Source organism: Bubalus bubalis, chromosome 20 (genome assembly GCF_019923935.1).
Source record: "Bubalus bubalis isolate 160015118507 breed Murrah chromosome 20, NDDB_SH_1, whole genome shotgun sequence".
NCBI classification, from domain to species: domain Eukaryota; kingdom Metazoa; phylum Chordata; class Mammalia; order Artiodactyla; family Bovidae; genus Bubalus; species Bubalus bubalis.
Window position 1 is genome coordinate 13342038 of NC_059176.1, and position 8280 is coordinate 13350317.

At 47.0% G+C, this 8280-nt stretch overlaps 1 long non-coding RNA gene across 2 annotated transcripts; it reads left to right on the forward strand.

The window, feature by feature from the left end:
- The first annotated feature begins 3639 nt into the window (after positions 1 to 3639).
- Positions 3640 to 7997, forward strand: LOC123330830. Of its 2 annotated transcripts, XR_006547023.2 has the most exons (4): positions 3641 to 4635; positions 4724 to 5074; positions 5711 to 5816; positions 7206 to 7997. It is a non-coding gene; the product is annotated as an uncharacterized LOC123330830 (long non-coding RNA). The 2 variants fall into 2 exon arrangements; XR_006547022.2 differs by having other exon boundaries at positions 3640 to 5074.
- The last annotated feature ends 283 nt before the right edge of the window (positions 7998 to 8280 follow it).

Consider the following 8280-nt stretch of genomic DNA (forward strand, 5'->3'; position numbering starts at 1 on the left):
AATGTAGCTAGTGCAACTGAGGAACCAGACACCCAGTTATATTTCACATTAATCAATATAAATTGAAATTGAAATAGCCACTTGTGGCCACCATACTGGACAACACAGTAATGGGAATGGAAAGTTTTCAGTGAGAGAACCTGACCAGAACTGAGCTGTAGAAGCAGCAGGGTCTCGAAACTACCTTAGGAAGTGGGTGCATTTATCTCCATTTTGTTGATGAGGAAATCAAGTCTTGGAGAAATGAACTGATTCGTTTAAGGTTTCTGAGCTAATCAGTAGCTGAGGTGGGTCTTAAATCTGAGCCTTTAAACAGCAAATCTGGGAGCCAGTCAGGGACCCTGGTACCAATGGTGCATGTCCAACGGGTTTATATACATTCTATCATTGATAATTATGATGGCACAGACATCTTTTGTCAAACAAAATATTTTGTTGTTGTTTAGTTACTAAGTCATGCCTAACTCTTTTGCAACTCCATGGACTGTAGCCTGCCAGGCTCCTCTGCCGGGATTTCCTGGGCAAGAATACTAGAATGGGTTGCCATTTTCTTCTCCTGGTCCTGACCCAAGGATCAAACCTGTGTCTCCTGCATTGGCATGTGGATTCTTTACCACTGACCCACTGGGAATCCCATTAGTTGCTCCCATACTAGAAACACACCAAGTTCTACTTCAGGGATAATGAGCCAATATGATAGGACTTAAAAACTTTATATTTGTAGAATTTTCTCAACAAGAAATTTTCCACTAAAATTTCTTTCTTAAGTCCATACATTTGCTTTACTGAAATCAGCTACTATTTGGTTAGACATGAAAATTCTTACACATGTAATCAGCTTTCCCTGGTAATAAATGCCTGAGGCAAACAGTGAGATGGACAGAAGTAATAATCCCTCTCTATATTATTCATAGTACATCCTATCATCTACCAACATTACTGAAAACAATGAGGAAAGTTCTTACCCATCACATGACTCCTAAAGATAATTTCCTAATGAATATTTTCTTTTCTTCCCCCTGGCAGATAAAGTACTAAGTCAGGAAATGTCACTAGACTCATTCCTGAAAGATCAAACTGTCTTGTTTTCCCTTCCTCAACTGCTTTCTCATCCATCTGACTCAGAAAGAGCTTGATAGGTAAAGGAAACTCCTCATGTTGGGGTACGGAGTCAGGCTGGGGAGAAGAGGCAGAGGACAGACAGACCCCACATACTAAGGTCTGAACTGATGCAGCAGGAATTTGCACAGATCTTCACTTTCATGCAGGATTCCCAAGGCCTGTTTATCCTTCAAAATTGCACCCTGGAATATGGGAAGGAAAGACTCAGTTAAGCTCCCACATGGGCATATTGTGTTTTTTGCTCTCCACCAATGAAGGTTTAAGTGAAAGTTGCTCAGAGGAAATTAACCATGTTCTCTATTGCTCTTGACAAAATCTAGGTTTGTGTAATAGTCAGGATATACTGGGTTATGCTGTAGTAAGAAATAACCCCTAAGTTTCAGAGACCTAAGAAAAAAGAGTATTTCTCTTTTCTGTTACATGTCTATCTAGGGTCAGCTGGATGCTCTGTTTAACAGTCACTCAGAGACCCAGACTGACTGAACAGATTGCTTCTCAAACACTGTCAAGAGAACCAAAGGGTTTCACCTCTCACCTCCATGCTCTGGCCGGGAAGTCACGTGCAAACTTCCCCTCACAACTTATTGGCCAGAATTAATCCCATGGTCCCATCCAAACACAAAGGGGTCAGGAAGTGCAATCCTGCTGCTTACCCAGGAGGCAGAGAGCAGGAAACCCCTGGCCCTAGCACTTGACCACCTCAGCAGAGACCCATCCCTCTGTTCTGCCTGTGCTTTCCTTATTCTGGAATTCCACTTTCCTCTTGGTTTCCAGTAGCAGAGAGTGGAAGGAGAGGGCGGGTGTTGCAAGTGTGACCGGTCACCAAGAAGTCTTCGCTGAATGAATGCTCCTGCCGCTGTGTTCTTCACATCAGGAAACTAAGTCAGAGCAGAGCTGTCCCCAAGGGAGGTGCTGAAGCACAGTGACTCGCCAAGCTTCAGGGAAGGCCAGACGCAGGTCTCACCCATAGCTGGGAGGGGCCCCCAACGTCATCTAATACAGCCCTGTCTTCTCAGGGTCGAGAACCGGGGCCCACAGGAGGTTTCCCTGAGGTCACCTTAGAGGCAGGACTGGAACCCAGCTCTCCTAGGACCAAAAACAGAATTTTCTCCATGGCTCACCCACTGGCATCCTGGTCTGAAAGGAGTGGAGGGGAAGACAGAGGCTGGAAGGCAGGGGTGTGGCCCCCGAGACATATAGCCCCTTTCTGAGGTCACTCGATCAAGGCCTTTCCTCCTGCTTAAACCAATATCTCTGGCAGGCCCCCCTTGGGAATGCCATTTCGTGTTGGCAAAAGCTGCCAATCCAGATGCTTCTTCTAGCTTCCTGTGACATTCGAGGAAACTGGAGCTGTGTATGTCAAACAGAAGGACAATGATTCAGAGAAAGAAACACAGACACTAGAGGTGAATGGGATGAAAGCGCGGTTCACAAAGAAGCACTAAATGTGGGCCTTCCATCTGCCAGTCCGTCCAAGATTACGTACCCTGAGGGCTACAGTCTGGAATGTTCTGGTCTGTTTTCACTTGTCCAGGCCCACTAGGAGACAGACTTCCTCTGGAGTCTTGCCTGTAAACAGCATCAATCCCAGGTATAGAGTCTTGCCTGTAAACAGCATCAATCCCAGATATAGAGAGCCACAAGGCAACCTTCGCATAAGGTTCCATGTGTATTTGTTGAATAAATTCATAACAATGGGAAGTCATTTAAAGGTTCTAAACACAGAGGTGACAGCATCATGTTTGTCTTTCAGAAAGATCAAGAGAGTGACATGTACAAGCAATGTCTGGGCTGAGTCAAGGATGGTACAGGAGGGGCTGGAAAATGGAGCACGTGAAGAACATTCCAAGCCAAGAAGGAGTATGAGGGTCCAATGGGGGGAATAAGCAAGGTGCAGATCAACTTCATTCATTCATTCATCCACTCACTCAACCCATATTCTCTTCCCTTGGAAGTGATAGTGTGGGTAGGAGAAGGTGCAAATGACAAAAACTCAATAGATAATGCCATTCCAAACCCTTTTGTCCACATTATGGCTTCTCCAAGACTGCCTGGGGAGTCGATGTGAAACCTGGGTTGCATTCTTCCTGCGCCCAGCACAGATGTGCTTCACCAACCACTCCTGGAGAGGACCCAAAAGCAGAAACATGACAGGGGTCCAGTAACCCCTGAACTGGACAGACAGACAGCAATAACAGAGGGCTGACAGGGATGGTTGTCAAGGAGGCATTTTTGGACCTAGGGTCAGAGTCAAGATGGATGAGACAAAACTATGGTGGAGACTGAAACCAGACTCTGTTCTGCACTGCTCAGTGGGTCTCTGCTCTGCACCTCAACCCTGGCCTTGCATGCTCCCCTACTCTTCTCTGCTCCACCCCAGATCACCCCAACTCCCTTCACTCACTCAATTCCTCACCCAGCTGTTGAGTCCTTTAATCTCACAAGTCCCCAGGAAATGCTCACTTTAGGGGACTAGCTTTGGGATCCATGCATTTGTTCTTCTGATTCACAAGATTTTTCTTGGTCAAAGAGAATAATCACAGGGAAGTAACAGCTGGGTGCTATTTTTATATCATCTTTGTGATTGAAGAAAGCCCACTTCACAGATCACCAAGATTACCATTACCACTGTTACCAACCTGGGTTCCTGGACTCCTTTTAATCAGCAGCAATTGAGAAAAGGCCAGTGAGAAATTCAGGCAAGGCTTTATTGAAGTTAGCGCTGCAACATGGGGGAGTGAAAACAAGTAACAGGTGCCCTTGTTTGTTCCCTGAGGTGGGGGAGAAGGGGTAGGTGAGCTGGTTGCTTAATTGGGGCGAGGGGCAGGGGCAGATCAGTGGATAAGGTGGTCTGCCCACCCCCTTGGTGGTGCTGTAGAAATCATGTGCCATTCCTTGATTTTGCTCCAGGCACTCAGAAGGGGCAGTTAGGTTTTGGCCTTTCTGTATGGTGTTGTTCATAATTAGCCCCCATTGTGCATGTGTGCAATTATGTGCCGTCCCTTAGGGTTTTTTGGTATCCTGTTGCTCGAGGAGTTGGTTGTCCAGGTGCAAGCACTGCAGCAGAAGGTCCCCAGGTCTCAGGGCCCAGGCTACATCACTACAACCACATAAAGTTCACGAGGAGCCCCAGCAACTTGTCAGACCCCTGGGGAAGCCCAAGCATATGGCCTCTCCCAGCCTCGGGGAAAAAAGCATCCAACGTCAGGAGAGTCATGTGGCAGCCTTTGCAACGATGTTGCTGCTGCTGCTGCTGCTAAGTCGCTTCAGTGTGTCCGACTCTGTGCGACCCCACAGACGGCAGCCCACCAGGCTCTGCCGTCCCTGGGATTCTCCAGGCAAGAACACTGGAGTGGGTTGCCGTTTCCTTCTCCGTTGCAAAGATGTTAGAACACCTGTAATTAAAAGCAAACCCTGATTTGTCTGTGTGAGGGCAACTTGACTTAGTTTCTTCCTCAAATTCGAGGCAAATTGACTTTCCTCCGGTGGGCCAGAAGGAGAAGCACCTCCAAGGTGAGGGTCTCCCAGACTTGAAGCAGTGGTGGGGGAGGAAATCCCAGCTTGGATAACATGTCAAAAATAATAATCTTGTTATTTAAAGCGGGGACACAGGGAGAATCCTGTAAAAGCACTGATGACATTGCCATTAATGCCAAGAGAGTTCAGCGTGACTGATGGCGCCAATAAACAGCCAGCGAATCAGAAGTGATCGATGAGTCTTCTCTTGAAAGCGTGGCCAAAAACTGCCTCGGCCAGCATCCTTGCATTTTCCACCGGTGAAAAATGCACGTTTGAATAACGTCAGCTGTATTAAATGATCACCCTTCTGCCCAGATATGTGCAAATCAATCAGCTAATACCTGCCCAAGGTGTGAAGTCTAGATCTGGGGACGTGTTATATATGTGTGTCTGTGCACAAGCTTCCCTGTGCTGTCACCCTCTGCTCTGCAAGGTCAGTTAAAGCTGGGGTGCATGAGGTTGACTTCTGGGGGTGGTCTCAGAGAAAGGTGTGAGGGAAGCAGGATGGAGGGGGGAAACCAGCTGAGCAGGAATGTGGACTCAGCTGGGCCAGCTTCATTTGGAGCTTACGGGAGCTCGAGATCATAACTGTACCCCAGAGTCACCCCCACACAGAACTGTGGCAAAGAGAGCAGCTGGGTTGTAGCTCATGTCCGCCTTTGCCCGTGATCTGTAACAGCAGAGATGGAGGTAACCTCCCAGGTGAAACTCCTTCCTGGCAGAGGGCACCACTGCAGGGAAATGGGCATCAGTGAGGGGTTAGCAGCCAGCACTTCCAGTAGCCGGGCGATGCCTGCACTAATCTGTAAAGGTCACGGGGGGAGGGGCACCAGCAACATCCACTGTGCCAATGGGTCTCAGACCTGAGTGTCTGTAAAATTCTCTGCAAGGCTTCTTAGCACACAGACCACTGGGCCCCAGCCCCAGAGATTCTGATTCAGGAGGTCTGGGTTGGACTGACAAATTACATGTCCAACAAGTTCCCAGGTGATGCTGATGCGGCTGGTCCAGACGTCATTCTTTGACAGTCACCTTCTCTTCCCTTCCCCTCTCTTCACCCTGTCACCAGAATGGAAATAACCACACCCTCACTTGGTTCACCCAACACTTGGTCGATTGCACCATACAACCACGGCTGCCTCGGGAGATGATCTATCTTCCTTGTTGTTTAGTTGGTAAGTTGTGTCTGACTCTTTTGCGACCCCATGGACTGTATCCCACCAGGCTCCTCTGTCCATGGGATTTCCCATGCAAGTATACTGGAGTGGGTTGCCATTTCCTTCTCCAGGGGTCTCTCTGATCCAGAGATCGAACCTGCGTTTCCTGCATTGGCAGGTATATTTTTTACCATCTGAGCCACCTGGGAAACCCCATTATCTGCTCTAGGTAGCTGCAAATAGAACATTCAGTTTTAAATGCTTCTGACAAACACATCCCAGCTCAGTGCCCAGTACACGGTAGGTCTCAGTAAATGTCTTGCGTGCATACATGAATGCCTCAATGTAAATGCAACAGTGATGTATAAAAATACATACTGTCCCAGGGGTCAGGAGCAGGCTGCTATTTTAATGTTGCCTTGCTCTAGGAATGACTGCAGAAGTCACATTGGAGGGAAGGAAGCTCTGATTGTTTTGAAAAAAACACGTCTATGAATCTTCTCACTGGCAGAAGTGAAGCCAAGTTGGGGGCATGAAAATCAGAGGCTGAGCTGTGCTGCGGTAATAATGTCAGAGCTAGTCTTCACTGTAGAGAAGCACCTCTAAGAAAGATTGCAATAGTGATTGGGAAGAAGAGCATGGATGTTAGTGATCTGGGGCCCAACAGGTCAGGGTCCTCTTTTGGGGAGAGAAGAGGGGCACCAGCAACATGGCCTCAGCAGAGGCCATATTGACCCACACCAAGCAGCAGCAGGCTGGTGACCAAGGAGAGAGAACAAGTCTGGGCAAGCATCCTGGGTGGCCAGGGGCTTTGAGATCCACAATAAGAAATTAGCCTGTTCTCTTACCCATAATATAAGTCCCAGGTCTTTGGAGAAATTGCAAAGCAAGAGACAGCCTGGTGTAGGCTGGGCTTTGGAGAAGCGTGCAAGGTAGGCAAAGAAGAATCAGCTTGGATAGGTGAGTAATGAGAGAGTAAGGGATGACCCAGGGGCCTGGAGCAGCTGTTCAGGTAAGAAGTTGACTTGGGAGGGTGGCTAACTGCTTCTGCTTGCCCTGGAAGGAGGAGCTTCCCAGGTGATAGGATTTTCAATGCAAACACTGGGAAAGTTCCAGACGAACCAGGATAAGTTGAGAAACCAACTAGATGGGGTGATCAGAGAAAACCAGTGCCCATGAAACCTGTAAACACTCCTCCAAGATCTCCCTAAACTGTCAGGAGGAGAAATGGTTAAAAACTGGCCTTCTTTCCATCTCTCAGAAAAGGGACTGGGCTAGTTGGCTAGTAAAGGGATGGGTGACCTTGAAGCCTGCCCATCTGGGGGACATGCAGGATATACCACTATAATCTGAAGGTATTTTGAAAATTTGTATCACAGCTAATGATTTTATACTAATCTTCACCAGGGGAGAATAGCCAGCAAATGCGATGTAGTGGACCTAGCAGCGGACTAGGAATCAGAAGATTTCAGCTCTTGCCCAGCCCTTCCACCAACCAAGCTGTGGGACCACAGATAAGTCAATTTCCCTCTCTGGGCTCCCTTTTTCTCCCTTGTAAAAATGAAGGTTTCAACTAGGTCCAGGGTTTGTATGTACCATGGATCCCTTTGGCAGTTTGGTGAGGCTTCTGGACCCCTTCGCAGAATAATGTTTAAAAGTGCAAAAAATAAAACTGAATTTGCAAGGGAAACCAATTATCATAAAGTTATCAACATACTGAGAAAACCACATTATATAGCAACATATAGGCTTATTCATAAATGCAACGAAGAAGAACCAGCAGTGGGCTTAACAACTGTAATTTCAAAGTAGTTATAAATATAAACAATATTTTAGGATATCTGCAACAACTATAATTTGATGTGAAAATATTTGTGACTTTTATTGGTAATAATGTCACAGGTGCTGCCAGTGCATCCATGGTTTATTGCCCACATTTGTAATGTAGGAAGGAAATGTCACATTTCAGTTAGAGGTTTGCGAAAATAAAAATGGGAAAAAAACCCACTTTTTTCCCTTTCTACTTTCCTCTAGTTTTATCCACAAACCCTATTGGGAGCTGAGTGATCCCTCACCCTTAAATTCATTATGTTGAAGTCTTAACTCCCGGGACCTCAGAATAGGGCTATATTTGGAAATTTGGTCCGTCTAGTCAAGGCTATGGTTTTTCCTGTGGTTATGTATGGATGTGAGAGTTGGACTGTGAAGAAGGCTGAGCGCCGAAGAATTGATGTTTTTGAACTGTGGTGTTGGAGAAGACTCTTGAGAGTCCCTTGGACTGCAAGGAGATCCAACCAGTCCATTCTGAAGGAGATCAGCCCTGGGATTTCTTTGGAGGCAATGATGCTGAAGCTGAAACTCCAGTACTTTGGCCACCTCATGTGAAGAGTTGACTCATTGGAAAAGACTCTGATGCTGGGAGGGGTTGGGGGCAGAAGGAGAAGGGGATGACAGAGGATGAGATGGCTGGATGGCGTCACTG